Raw genomic sequence first — 15,717 nt, 5'->3', positions numbered from 1 at the left:
AGACACTTCCTAGCAGGAACAAGGAGTGATAGTGGCAGTTTGACTGTAATAGTGCAAAAACAAGGCTTGGATTAACGTGGCAAAAAATCTCTTTTAAAATCATGAGTAGGTGGAATTTGAAGTAAACTGCTTTATTAAGACAACAGACATAGCAGGCAAAAAACCCCCAAGTTTTGGGCAAACTAATCCTCTCCTAGGGTTTCTGAGTTATAAATAAAGGAGAATGGAGAATAAAGGAAAAATGGAGGAAACATCAGAAATATTTTTCTTACTAAGGATTATGACTTCTGTCATATTACAGTATCACATTTAGTGATCACTTCTAACTCAGTCTGCCCTGGCTTATTTATAAATTTAGGTTAACATGAGGAATACCTGACCAAAACCACAGAATCCCAGATGGGGTCAGGCTGGAAGGGCCCACAGCGGTCATCTGGCCCCACTTCCCTGCTCCAGCAGGGTCATCCCAGAGCATATGGCACAGCATTGCATCCAGATGGTTCTGGAACATCTCCAGTGAGGGATTCTCCACACCCTCTCTGGGCAATCTGTTCCAGACTCTGGTCACCCACACAGGAAAGAAATTCTTCCTCATATTCAGGTGGAACTTCTCTCTTTGCAGCAAAGAGTACCTGCTCTGATAGTTCATGACAGAAACAGAGTAAGATTTCTAGCAGACTCATAAGTAGTTCTGAAATCCAGCAAATTCCCTCTTATTAAAAGTTTTTAAAAAATCAATTATTTTTGTCCATAGTCCAGGGCAGATGGAAAATCAAAGGGTACCTTGGGAAAGTAATTTTGCACTTTACAAAACCTTTATGGCTTGAATGGACTTGTGATCAAGATAACAGAAAAATCCTAAAGTTTTAAAATGAATTCTATTTGTGTTTAATTCTGAAGTAATTTCATTAACCCAAAAATAAAGGCTTTTACTTCCTTAAGGAGAAGTTATTCCCAATTTAAATTACTGTCTTAAAACTTTCATTGTGTTAGTTTGCAAATAAATCCAAGCTATAAAAATCTGCAAGACTGTAAAGGTGTAACACCAAGCTCCCACCAAAAATGCCATAGGTTCTCTTGATATGCTTAGGGACAAAACTCCCACAAAACTGATGATTTTGATCTGCCAATAAAAAAACCTGAATTTAGAAGTTGGCTCAAATTGAATTTAGAAACTGACTGTATTTTCTTTCTTCAACAGCCAGGTGATGATTGAACTGTCTTCTCAGAGAATGACCAGCCTACTTGACCTTGATAATGACAGATGTTTTTTAAGGAACTCAGTTACAATTGCCTGTATTTATGTGAAAAAACGAATTTACTTTGGAAACATTATTTTCTTCTAAAGTCAGGCAGAAGGTGCTGAAAATCTTTAAGAATGAGGGAGAATGAGGGAGAGAAAATAATACTCTGGATTTGCTTCTTTTCATATGTCTAATTCAATACTGAAAACCTAAAATACAGAGCCTGCATCTGTTATGACTGTTCCATTTTCCACTCCAGTTTTATTTTCCAAAACCAAAAAATGTTGATATTTGCTTACAGAAATCCACACAGATAGGTTACATCCTATATAACTTAATTTTAAAAATAGTAGCTGTGGCTGGGATATAATGGATGAAATTCAATTAATTTTTCCACAAGAAATATTTTATCCTAATGACTTTTCTCCCATGATCATTACTAATGATCCTCAACTCTCCTAACATAAGCATTCTTTGTTAGCATTACTATAGGCATAACTACTGAAAAATTTGCCATATATTCAACTATTAAGTGATTTAGCACCCAATATGAATATTGAGCCATACTCACATGATTTTTAAAATATGCATTTTAAGGATTATTTATTGTAAAACTTTTTAAAACTCACGTCTTCCTAAGCAACGTAAAATTTTCTTTTTAGGAGACTTTTGCCTCAAATTTAAATCATGTCATCAGTTTCTGTTAGTGTTAGACATGCAGATCACCTTTTGTCCTAGAGATTGATGGCTCCTGAACATTTGATAGTTCCAGCTGCTGTTCTCTTTTTCCCATTTTTCATTTTCAACAATTTTGACAGTAAAAACAAATGATCAACTTGTATTAACCAATGACATCTTTCCTCCTCTATAAATAACTACTTTTCTTCCCTGAAAAATTAATTTCCTTGACATTTTTAAATCTCAGTTTCTCTCTTCCTTTTCTTCAATGGAAAAAGAAATAATATATATCTATATAAAGATAGATATATATATATGGATATATATATATATCCAGACATTAGAAAGACTCCCATTTCAGCTCCTGTCCTCAAATAAAAATAATTCACTTTGTTCAGTAGTTCTCTTAGTCTTCCTATCCTTTACCATCCTTATGTTCTTCTCTTACATACACTGCTGTAAGACTTTATTTACATAGCGAAGAAAGGACTACAAAATATTTCTTAATTTTTAATATCAAGATATTCATACACCTTTTGAAAGCAAATCAATATAGTAAGTGGTTAGGAAAAAACCTTCAACAAGACAAAATATCTATATATTATATACAGACATTAGTTGGATTTGATTATTATCCAATAAAGGAGGATTAGGAAAAAAAATCCACAGAAGAAATCATCCTTGCACTGCAGCAACCTCTGTAAATTACTGGCTGCCTCTAGACTAAATTAAAACCAGTAAGGAACGTGGAAGAACCATCACTGCTGCTGCTTTTCACTTCCTCTGAGTCCCTGTGTAACTGAGCAGAGGAAGGCTAAACCCTGTCTGTCAAAGCTGCAGCTTAATTAGCAAATACAGCCTCTGCCTCAGGAAAAAGAGAACATCCTCTGGGCTACTTCTAAGCTTGCAGAGCTGAGAAATTAGTATTACAAAGCAAGAGGCTCCTTCAAAAGCAGGATATATAAACTTTAGGAAAAATGGGTGGTTATGGTTGCTTCCCAAATACTAATGTGGTACCAAGACCCTTCCTTCTTCTTCCTTTGAGCATATACCAAGGCATGAACACCTCTCTTCTACCCTGCTACTTTCATTTTCCTCTTGCAGAATAGACCCAAATTGCTTCGAAGAAAATTAAAAATAAAATCCCAATCGCAGTAATTCAATAATAATTACAAAAGAAGATAACCCACTCTGTCACTACGGTACACCCTGCACTGTCTGCTATCGGCAAGACAAAACTGGAAGGCAACTGGCCAAAAGTGATTGCAGAAATATGGCATTTTTCTTCCCCCAAACAACTGCCTTTTTTACCTAAAATTTGAAAATATTTAACTGCTTCTCTTCAGCAGCAGTTTCTTTTTTTGTTACATTTCCTGATCCAATTTTTTTTGGGTTATCTGGGTATGTGCATGAAGACAGAAGACACACTGACAGAGATCACTGCCATGGAGGTCAGTGGCAAGGCAACCAAAGAAGAAATTGCATTTATCTCAACTTAATGCAGGACAATAGAAATATTTTGCTGTCAGGGAAATTCTGGAGAGCAATTTTTTGAGCAGGCATTTTCTACCTTTCAGAAATCTGACAGCGTCTGTGGAGCGAGCCTCCAGATGGCTTTGTCATTTACCATGCTAAAAATGTAAAGATGCTCTATGCACGTTATTGATGTGAATATCCAAATATAGCTTATGTCCAATACCTTCAGCATCCTCATCAACCTGCCTGTAGCAGAGTGGCCAGGACTGGAGCAGCCTGGCTGGAACAGCTGCTTATGCAGCATTCCTGAGGGGGAACAATTGTGCTGGCAAAAATAGGGTTAGAGCTGTCCTGAGACACAAAATTTCTAAAAAGTCAACCAACAATTTCCAAGGGGTCCTGGCTGTCAAATGGGGAAAAAGTAGCCCTGTCAAGGGGGAAACCAGCAAGAGGTTCACTCTGTCATATTGGGGACATCTCCTGGCTTGGCTTGGTTGAATTGCCCCCACATTGGTGCCTGGCCCCAGCTGGTTTGTGCTGATCCTGCTGCTTTGTATCATCACCAGTGACAAAATGTGTGTATGGAACCAGAAACTGGAGGGAAAATGGTCCATTCTGGGGTGACCACTGGAGGTTAGGCAAGATAATTCATGGTGTTCAAAACAGCTGTGGTCAGGCAGGTGATCCATCACAATGAGATGGAAATGTGATTCCAGCGCATCTCAGTTTCAAACTGAGCCCAAGGCACAGAGATACTGGGATTTTCAAAATGAGCAGGAATTATTTGTTAAATATTTAAAAAAAACAAATTTTTGGTTTTGTTTTTTTAATTTTTTTAAAGGAGATGGTTCTGGAAAATGGACTGGATCCCAAAAGACCCAGAGTTCTATAAGAATTATGCAAAATGCTTCTCATCTGCTTCAGTCATTTATAGAGGACAGCCCATCTACCTCTGCTTAAATGAATTATATAAAATGAAAGCTGGCCTAGGATACCCAGAAGCTCACATGGGTTTCTCTCCCTTTATTCAAGCCTTTATTTCTATGGTGCTCTGAAACCAGAAAGTTGAAGAAATGCACTGAAATGTATCTCTGATGACCCATTTAAAAAGAATAATTTATTGTCCTGATGATCCACAAAGAGATAAGGAGAGACACAACCCCAACTTGATATAATGTCAATAAAATATAAATATAAATATAAATATATAAATATATATATATATATATATATATATATATATATATATAAAATAATAGAATGGAATGGAATGGGGAAGAGTCTGTACATCCACAGGATCTTCACTGATGCCTGGGACTCGATCACTGTGTGCTCCACGTGGCACCATGAGGGCATAAAAAAGTTACCAAGGCTGAAAAAAAGAATATAAAACAGAAGTGGGAATGTATGGAATAAACGTACAACTCCCAGTGAAAGAGCTGAGTGAGAATCACATAGATTTTTTTTTTCCTGAAAGAAAAGGCAATGTGTTTGCATTGCTATCTTTGAGACAATTAACTCCACTGGTTTGGGTTTTTTTCTAATAGGTGAGAGAAATCAAGAATCAAGGCTCAGTCATGCTCTATTATCCTGTGGATCAGCAATGTTGGTGCAGGGTGAAGAATGCAGAGAGTAGATTTCATAAAGAAGTCTTAGAAGCTTTTATTTCAGAATCACCACCAAGCCCATAAGGAAACTAAATTCCACTGCTTTCAGCCTTGTATTACTGCTGTGCTTGGAACATGTTACTTTCAGATGAACATTTAGTCACAAAGTCTATGACACTGGCTGAGATAAGAATGATCTTGTTTTGACCCTTAGAAACATAGATCCCAGAATTTCTTCTTTTGAATAAAACACAAAGGAGAACAAATACTTTAGACAAATCCCCGTTTCACTTTCTTTTTGAAATCACTCAGGATTAAGAGCACTGCTGCCTGTTAGAGGGCATGAAAATAAATTAGCCTTTGAGAAAAGAAACACAAGCAGAGGCTGTTGTTCTGTTTCTATCTCTCTGCCACATACAAATTCTTTTCTCTCCTTGCCTGGGCCCAGATAGTAAGTGAATATAAAAATGTGTAAAGAAACAGTGAGATTGTGATCTGTGTCTTCATTCTGCACTATTTTTCTTCTCAATTTCTTAATTAGTTACAAAAGTCTGTATGTGCCTATCTTTAATTTCTCCAACTGTACAATCTCTCTGCACTTTTCCTTCAATTATTCTACAGCATGCCATCTCCCTGTGTAAGAAAGCATTTCATTATATGAGGCTTGCAATTTCTGCTCCTTAATTAGCTCTCATTACTTCTACTTACGCTCTTGCTCAATGTTCTAAATAATTCCTCTTGAACCTTCCTGTCTTCTCCCTTAAATATTTGCACAATTGACTCGTGTCCTTGTTAGTCTGTCCTTAACTAAGTTTTAGTAACAATAAATCACTCCTGAAGAATCAATCACTCCCCAGCAACCCTACTGAGAACTGTTCTTTGAACTTGTATTCTAGTTAAGAAAACATCCTGAGAGAAATAGTTTATTATCAAAGCCTTATAAAGATGAACTACTTCATTTCTGCCCCATGACACCAGGATCTGGCCTTTCTCATTGGCATCTCTTGTAGCAACCTCATGTCTCACCATGGGCTTGTTTTATCTTCCCATTTCTCTGGGATATAGATCTCTCCCTCCCTGAGGAAATATTTTTCATTTGTCTAAGCCGGTCGTAGGGTTCTGGAAATTATTTTTATTCTCTTGATCTTGCTCTGTCTGCACTATTATTTTTAATGTTTTCTTCATTTGCAACCAGTGGCAAATCTAATTTTTGTTCACCTTCATCTCCCAGATCACTCCTATCATTAAACAGAACTCACTGTTTGTTGTCTTTTTTTTTTTTTTTTCTTATTCAACACATATCAACTATGTAGGGAATTACTTATTTAAAAATGAGCAGTTAGAATTTAGAGCTGAGGCAGTACTGTGACTGTGACAGATTAAAGTGTTTAACAAGAAATAATAACAGAACTTTCTGTACAACATATTTGTCAAACACCTTTCAAAACAAATATGTTTGAATCCAACAGTAATCCCTGTGCCACAAGAACAGACCTCATCTCTTTCCAATTTAAACTACTGCTGAGTTGTAGTACCCTTTGTTTAGAGGTGTTCAGCTAATTTTGAGTCTCAAGGAGAACATAGCTTATCAGAGCTAATTTCCTTTCACTTCAAAAGAATTTTCTATGAATATAAAATTAAATACAAATGCTTTATAAGCTATAGTTAGTATGAGAGCTTTTTTCCTATGGCTTTTTGTTTTGTTTTCCTGTGCCAGACTAAGGAGAACTTCACCTGAATGTTACCTCCCCTCTGTCAGCCAAGCTGCTGATTTAATTCTGCTACTGATACTCTCTGGATAACTTTGCTCAGCTCAAAGTGATATTTTTCCCACTTGTTTTCCATCCCTGCCTTGCCTACCTGTGCACCTCCATTCCCATCCCTGTTGGCTGCAGTAAGGAAAGCAGTACACATTCATAATATTCTGAAAGGATAATGTGGCTTTTTATTTCACTGGCAGGCACTGCGTTGTTGGCAGGTATTCTATATTTTCCATTTAAATCTATATCAGGATAATCATAAAGTGTAAAAGTTAGGGAGCCCATGAGAGGAACGATGGGAACCAGCTAAGACTGAACAACGATCTCCAACCCTTTCCCAGCTCAAGCTGAAAGAAATGCCAGAAAAGGCAGCAGAGAATCCACCTGTACTGTAGGTGGGAACATCCCTATAGCCCTGTGCTGCAGGCTTAGACTTCATCCCTTTGGATTGGGGAAAGATTGGCTTCCACCTTTCGTCCCAGCACATTTAAACCATCGCATCTCACAAACATTTTTGAAAGCAATTTGTACTCTCACGGCATAGGACACGAAATGGAAAGAGGCTGGATGTCTGTGTAAGCCTAAAGCTGATTACTCATTTGTCACCCACATATCAGCTATCCCAGAATCATTAATCACCAGGAGTGGTACATGACAGCTTCAGAGCTTTTATAAAAGGAAAGCTGGAAGTACTTTTGCACAGAACTGTAGGAGTTTATTTTTCTTGCAGCAAATTTTCCCCCTGTAAAATTGGTTCTGAATTCATCGCCCACACACGCTTTCCTGAATTCTAGTAACATTTTACATTTACTGGCATGACGTTCAGGATAACTTGGCTTTGTTTCTCCTCCCCTCTACCCCTGAGGAGTTACTCTGTCCACAAGAAGTAATGGGCAAAAATGTTTATCAGTGAGGATTGAAAGTTTAGCTGCTTATCTAGGAAAACAGGGCATGCCTGAAGTCATGGCAATGAAGTCAGTGGCAAAAACAGGCTTCCTCCTGAGCCAATGCTGAGCCACTGTTCCCTTTTCTTCTCCGTGAAGCAGGCAAGGAAATATGCTAGAAACCTCTCTCTGGATGTCAGCAATGGCTGTTTCTCTTGTCTCTGGTATTTTTTGAGGAGTGAGCAAGCCCAGCAGTAGGAAGCCTGGCTGTTTCTGCCTGTGAGGAGCTAAACCAGCCCATAGCCAGCCCTGTGTGAGACCTGGTGGGCTCTGGATAGCTCCCACTCTCTGTGTTGGTTAATGAAGGTGAACAGAACTGGACTTGTTCAAGTTCAAAACCTACATGTATTTCAGTGTTCAGAAATTCATCTCCACATCTGCACAAGCCTACATTTTTACAGTAGAGCAGCATTCCCCCTGTGTTCTGTTCCTGCCTACTGCTGCTTTTCTGGGTATTGTGCTGCCACAGTCGGACTATTCTTGTTCTAAGCTAACAAATTCTTTCAGAGGCAAAAAAAAACCTCCTCTGGGGCTCCTTTATATTCCTCCTAAGACCATTCAGTGCACTTTGCCAGGTACTGTGCTATTGTCTTTAAAAAATAAACCTGCCCTGTCTCACCCCTCCACCTGCCACATCCTCCATGACTCCAGAGGCAAAATCTCCAGGCCTCCAGGGTTTTCACCCCTACACAAATGTTTCCTTCTAGCCCAGCCTCACTTTATTAAGGCAATATTGACTGTAAACCCTATGCATAAAGTGCCCAGTGTTGCACTGTTTGTATTTGAGAGGAGTGAGCAGTGCCCCAATAAGCTGACTTCAAGTTATGTAATACACGCTTGGAAAATTGCATTTTATTGGCATCATGGCTTTTCTATATTTGAAAATGGAATTTAAAGTTATTTTCCTCAGCAGTCGTGGTGATGCCATTCAAATCATAAGCAGAAGCAGTGAGCCATCTGACTTACAGAATCTCAGGATTCAAATGAACCTATGAATTGCTGAGGGAAATCTTGAGACTGAAACATTTTTAGTATCTTCTAAATATCTGTTTAACAGAACTTGTCTTCATTGTGCACCCACAGCCTTAAACTGTAGGCAAACATTACCAACCAGTCTTAACATCTCTGTGTTCAAACAGTTTCCTTGGCTGCAAGTATTGCCTTAGTGAAAAAATACAGCTTTTACTTTGCAGAGGGTTAGATCAGATTAATGGTCCTTTCCAGTCACAAAATCCATAGGGCTGTTCTCCGTTGTTTGTCTTTGCAGAAATTTTGGTAGAGTTTCCCTCAGTCAGGACTGGCTTTTTTCACACATGACTGAAATGTTGCAGCAGTGAGGGAGAGGACACTCTGAAGCTGATCCAGGGGTGAGAGTTGTGCATCAGCAGCAAATCTGGCACGTGTGGATGTGACGGATCCAAAGGTTTTTTTCTCTAGGACACCCCACGTGAATGGGCAAATTCCCTTCAGGGAATTCCCTCTACAAGGGACGTGGATCTCCCAACAGAGTCAGCAGAGGAGCCAAAGCCTTGGGTGTAAATACAAGGGCTTAGTTTACTGCGGTTGCAAGCCTGCGCTGTGGGCTCGTCATTTGACCGCTTGCTCTGACCGGTGTCTGGATCAGTGCCGGAAGTTGACTGACTCGAGGTTTCCAGGCTGCGGTGCCTTTTTGTTGGGCTTCGCCCTCTCCCTTTTCCAGGGACGGGTTTGTCCCCTCCCTTTCTCCGCCTTCCTTCCAGCGGGCTCTTTTCCTTACTAGAGACACTTACTAGAGACACTCACTTACTAGAGACATACTAGAGCATGCTCTCCGGCTGGACCGTGAGCTCTCCTCCCCTTCACTCTCGGCGCTGTCCGCCCGCCTCCCCTTAGACTCCCGATCGCGTATGTCCGCGTGTGTTAGGCACCCTTCGCTCCGCCCCTTGCTCGTGTCCCCGGCGCCATTTCGCGGCGCATATGGCGGGGGCCTTTCCCCGACATCTCCAGGGCCCGCGGTGTCGGGTGCGCCCCGTGGCTCCGTGGCATCGGTACGCCCCGGCGGCAAAGTGTGTTCCGCGGCCAAACCTGCATTAGGACCGGGCAGGCGGGACGGCGACTTGGGTCGGCCGTCATCATTAGATGGCTCGTTAAAATCGGTGGGGTAATCAATACACGTGGTCTGAGTGGCAGCTCCTACCCCCACCCGTGGTGTAACCCTTAAACAGCTTTGAGCTGCCTTGCAAACTTTCTGCTCGTGAAGCGCTTTTCTCAGCGCTTGCGTAACTCTCACCCAGCTTTTAAGGCACTTGCTGGACTTAATGCGCAAGACGTCATTTGTGAGCGCCTCGGAACACCTATCCCAGCAATCTGGGAGAATAATATCTACGGGATCATCGGTAACACGATTCTAACAATCTGACAACCACGCATTCAAAATTCCTTGATTTTTTGCAGTCTATACCGCTCTGCTTATGCAGCTGCGAATCTACCTTGCTGATCGACTGCATCTCGGCGGTACGGGAGCGTCCTCCCCGCTGGAGTCGGTCCTGCCGCTCCAGCCGTCACTCAGCGTCCGGCGAGACTCCTGAACTCCGGCCGCTCGAACCCGCGTGTATCGGGGAGCGGTCCCGGGTTTCGGCACCACTTGTCGCCTCGGGGTGAGGCGTAGCGACCCGGTTCGTGGGTGACACGACGGCTGAACTTACAGGCCTGTCTGGCAAATCACGCGCTAACACCAATCTGGTGGACGGTGAAAAAGCCGTTATTTCCGGTGAGCTAGGTTTTTATAGCACCGAGATATGATGACGTAATCACCGTAGTATTATGGGTTATAGAACATTGTAGAAGGAGGGGCCCTATCTTCGCGTACAACGCGAGATCTTCCGATCGGCTTTCCCTGTCTATCCACAGCACCCTTTCCATAATGAAGTGAACTGAACCCTGGATTTTATGTTTGCACTACACAGCTATCTATGCTGTAATTTACTTTCATTTAATTAAATGACCAGAACTTCCTAAGAACACAGTTAGGAACCTACACATTTACAAAGATGGAAACAAGGAGAAACAAAGACTAATTCCAACACCTGCAAATTGTGTGCATCTCCACACCACCTGCTTGAAATCTCAATGATATCATCAGCATGGCAATCACTTTGATATGCCCCTCTCACCAATTAGAACTTTATCAGAAGTTTATCAAAGTCACTTAGATTTAGAAAGCTCAACACAAAAAATAAAGAGGGTCTTATGCTACATCCTGAAGGTAAAGTTTGTATAAATTGGGCCTGTCAGCAGAGGCTGATCTCACCTGTCAAAGTGACACACAGGACACAGAAAACAAGCCTCAGGACAGAGAAGTATTGAATGTTACAGACCAGAATGGAGATGCTTGAATTGCAAATGAGAAGCCAGAGTGGCCAGCAGAAAACAGTCAGAGCTATGTAAGCCTCATGTGCTTCATCCCACTAATTAAACCATCAGCCTCATTTTATTTCTGGCTGGTGCCCACATAAGCCCCTCAATCTGGCCCCATTTAGGAAAAGGATTGTAATCCAGTTTGGGATGGAGGTGGAATAGAGTATGCACTGAGAACCCACAATAGCTCATAACTGCTCTAATCCCCAGGCTAGACAAGTAAAGGCTCTCTTGCCACAGATATTGCTGGAGACGTGAGCCATGGGAATTCGAGAGCACATCTAGGCAGGGAATTCATTATGGAGCAGCTGACACGCTCCTGCACCGAGAGATCACACTTCACACACAGCCCCAGCTCCATCTCTGAAGTCACCCTCAGCAGCCAATTCCACCTGCAGGAATTCTGTGCTGCAGGAGCACTGCCAGCTTCCCCTCCCGTAGCCTGGCTCCAGGAGCACTCAACATTTACCTCTCAGCCTCCTGACAGTGTTACAAAGCTGAGCATCACACCTCCAAATGACATTGCTCCTTAAAATTCACCACTGCTCCCTCTGCTGAGCTCTTCCCTCTTCATAGACAGGCTGGACTAGAAAGCAATGTCTGGATAATCAACCCAGAGCTCCAGGCTGAGGTGCTGCAAAAAGTCATGCTGCTGCACCATGCCTTATGTCTGACTGCTATCAAAATGTGTCTGCTGAGAGGGCCAAAACAGTATCAAAATTGGTTTTCTTGGAAAAGGCCATTACCAGCCATTAAGGAAACCCAGTTTCTGTATCTGTCTCACACCTGTAACCATACTGAGTGATCTCAAAGGGAAAAACCAATTGTTAAATCATGACAGAGCAGCACTATCACTACTTTGAGTTGAAATTAGTTCTCCCAGAAAGGCTGTTTGAAGATTAATGTTTTCACAGTACTCTGCAAATGCAAGGACTTACAGGTTACACATTCTGATAAAAATACTCACAAGGTTCCTCATGTGTTTCAGCATTATTGTCAGACGGCTGTTCTCATAGGATATGACCAATTGTACTCCAGGATTGTGACCAGCTGACTGAGGACCTAAAAAAGGCCAGACAGCTTGATTATTTTTAGTTAACAACTTAGAGGAAGCAGATCTGTAAAATATTGAAATACATGTTAGCTAACATATTAAAACCTGCTCCATGCTTAAATCAGGGATGAAATTAAAAAACACAGATAAGGAGTGTGATGGAAGAAAGTGGTCTGACATGCAGTGCTCATTTTCCTTCCTGTTTGTTAACTGCCAGTGAGATTTTCTGTTTACTAATTGCCATCAGTCTGACATTTAGTGGCAAATTAATGCTTGAGTGACAAATAATTGGGGTGTTTTTTTTTTGGCAGTCACTGATGACACTATTCACTATTGTTGCAGTTCTGTCTGGTCAAAAACACTGGATTTTATTTTTTTTTTCCTCCAGTTTCCAAGAGAAAGGGAAAAATAACAAAGGGAAAAAAGAGCAAGTTTCCTGACCAGCTCCAAAACAAGTTAGAGAAACAACATCACATATAAATTCTCTCTTCCTCTTTCTCTACTTTATGTATTCCAAGTTGGTTTTCATGCAACCCATTGCTTTCATAGATTTTTCTACTAAGATGCACTTTAGGAGTCTGATACAATTCCCACTGAAAAAAGCTATTTTTCATTTTCCAAGCAAGAAGAATCAGTCTCATAATGTGGAAGAAATGACTAAGCAAATCCTGCTCCATCTTTCTGCTGGAGGCACTGAGGCAGCTGTCTTCAGTGCCAGAAAGGTGTGTCCTTGAAGCTGGTAATGTGGTTTACCTGCCCTGCAGAGACAGCAGGGAATCACAGCAGGGAAAAGATGCCTTTTACCACTGTAAATCAGGTAATGGTGAGCAAAACCTCTCCTCAATATCCATCTGACCTCCTTATTTTGTGGTGTTTCACCTGAGCAGGGGATGAGGAGCTGGGCTTGAGCCATTTTGCACCACCTGGTCAGCGAGGACAGCCCAGACACTGCCCGTGTGAAGTTGCCTGGTTTTATTCAGGCAAATAGGGCTACATTTAACTAGACCAAAGCTGTATTACAACCACAATTTACCCAAAAAAGTAAGAACTCAATCCTGCAAGGCTTACAACACAACAAGGATGTCTCATGAGCTGGGCTCTGCTCTCCCTGCTCCCTGTTAAAACAGAGACCTGAGACAGAGAAGTGCTGCTCTCCTTCCTGCACCTTGGGATCTGTCACTGACACAGCAGCCCTGAACCTGCTGCAGGGTGACATAACAACACAAGACAAGACAATAGAGTGGTAATTAATTCTTTAAATAGAAACACATCTTCTGAGAAGCAGAGGCAGTGGGAAAGGATGATGAGAACGTAAGAAGAGCCACCACGCGCCAGGGTCATGCACTGCCACAGGAGGCTTTTCAGGGAGTACCAGGACTGTTCCCCTGGGTAGCAGGAGGGTTCCCACCTGTCCCTTTCATCCTCAGCTGACACCTGGGCACTCCCTGTCCTGCTCTTGTCCTCTCCTCCCCACATGTGCCCCAGAGCTCTTACAGCCAGGGCGGTGGCAGCAAGAAATGCAACTCCCTCTGCTCAGCCTTTGCTCTGTGGCTCAGCACAGGAGGCAGCATGAGGCTGTTCTAATGAATAAGCCACACTGGGTGTATTTTTCTGAAGAAACCAAATGTGTAACCTCTGGAGTGAACAGAGACTAAAATAACTGCTCAGCAGACACAATGACAGTGGTGTCATGTACTACTGACAGCCAGAGAGCCGCTGTAATTGCCATTTATCCTAAAGAACGGAACTCGAATGAATTAGAAATAACACAGTGTGTACATGCAGCTGCCATAATATAATTTTTCCAGGCAGCCTGGATACCAGCACTGCTGAGTTTATGATGCTTGGAATGGAATCTCAGAATATGAATCCATCTCCAATGCCTCCCCTGTAGAGACTACAAAAATACATTTTTAATCACATCCTAACTAGAGAAGGGCCCGAGACATTCTTGAAGAATTGAAATTTGTGTTCTGAAAAAAAGGTGTTCTGAACTCCTTACTGCAGTGGAAAACTTGAATTTTTGTTTTTGTTGTGTATATAAATATGCATATATTATACATGTCAATCCTTCATTAAATTTTAAAATACAGGGAACTGAAAAAAAAAATAAAAGAGAGGGGTTCACAAGCAGCTATAAGAATGTGAATGGTTTTCAAAGCATTAGAGAGAACAGGAGGCAATTTCAGGAATAAAAATAATGAAAGTTGGCATATTCCCTAAGCAACAAAAAATCACTTACAGACAAAAAAGGGAGCAGTTGCAACTAAGTCTCAAAGACATTCAGAGCCATAAAAATGTATAAATAAAAGTTCAGTGAAGTTTTCCATGGAGTTGTACACCTTTAGTTTCTTCTCATAATCTTTATTCTTTCTCAAATTTCCACTTTCCAAAAATAAAAAAAAAATAAATAAAATAAATAAAATAAAATAAAATAAAATAAAATAAAATAAAATAAAATAAAATAAAATAAAATAAAATAAAATAAAATAAATCAAAGCCCATCCTGGAGAATGTAGAGGGAAAATTGTCAAAGCCTGTTTTGTAATTACCTTCTTCAAATTAATTTCATAGCATTGCTAAAAATGAGTAGGCATTTTCAGTGACATCAGAACATTTATTCTGCTGAAATTTCATCCTTCTGAGCAGCTTTTGTTACAAATTCTGGTTTCATAGATCCCCTCTTTTCTAGAGAAAGGAAATTGAAAGAAAATGAGAAGTTCATAAAGGTGGACTGATAGACTGATACTACAATATTAAATACTTTTTATTATTGCACTCTTTGCTACAGTTTTTCTATATAGAAACAGCATTTTAAAGTTGACAGAATTTAATTCTACAGAACAAAACAATGTATTGCAAAATCATATCACATAAGGGATTGATCTGGTGGAATAAATCTTGAAACTGAAAGTCATTTAACTGTTCCATCTTTTTCATCATTCTTTGTTGTTCCTTATTATTTGTTCATGCTCAATATTTGTGAAAAAGTGATTTTTTTCCAATCCAGAATTTCTAGTGTTATATCTGTTTCTGTTAGCACTTGCATCTATGGCCAAAATTTCTTCTATTTTCTGGTACTGCAGATATAAAGATATAAACTACACTCCCAATAAGCCATCTTCACTATAGCAGCCCTGGATTGTATAACATTTTTAATAAAATTACTTCTACTTTCAATAAAGAAATAATCACTTATTCAACCAAATTTCATGTAAAGACAGCTACTTGTTCATTGAATGGTCTCCAGCAGGAAATAGGCACTAAAGGGTTGGATTGGTGTTGGATGGATCTCAGTAGCAGCTGTGGGGTGAAAAGAGAATGACCCAAAAGTAATGCAGCTCTCTTTGAAGAACGGAGGGAGCACAGAAAATGCTCTCTGTGCTCCATCTTTCTCTCTATTCAACTGCATTGGTTTCTCTGGGATATTTATTATCATATCCAGATACATAGAGAAAGGAACCTCCCAAATCAGAGGGCAGTAAGTATGCAAAATCTTCATTTGTCATCACAAGAGTAATCTGAAGATGCCTATTTTTACACAGTTTTTTCTCCTTG

Source organism: Poecile atricapillus, chromosome 18 (genome assembly GCF_030490865.1).
Source record: "Poecile atricapillus isolate bPoeAtr1 chromosome 18, bPoeAtr1.hap1, whole genome shotgun sequence".
NCBI classification, from domain to species: Eukaryota; Metazoa; Chordata; class Aves; order Passeriformes; family Paridae; genus Poecile; species Poecile atricapillus.
The sequence above is the reverse complement of the archived record's forward strand: the minus strand, read 5'-3'. Positions refer to the sequence as shown.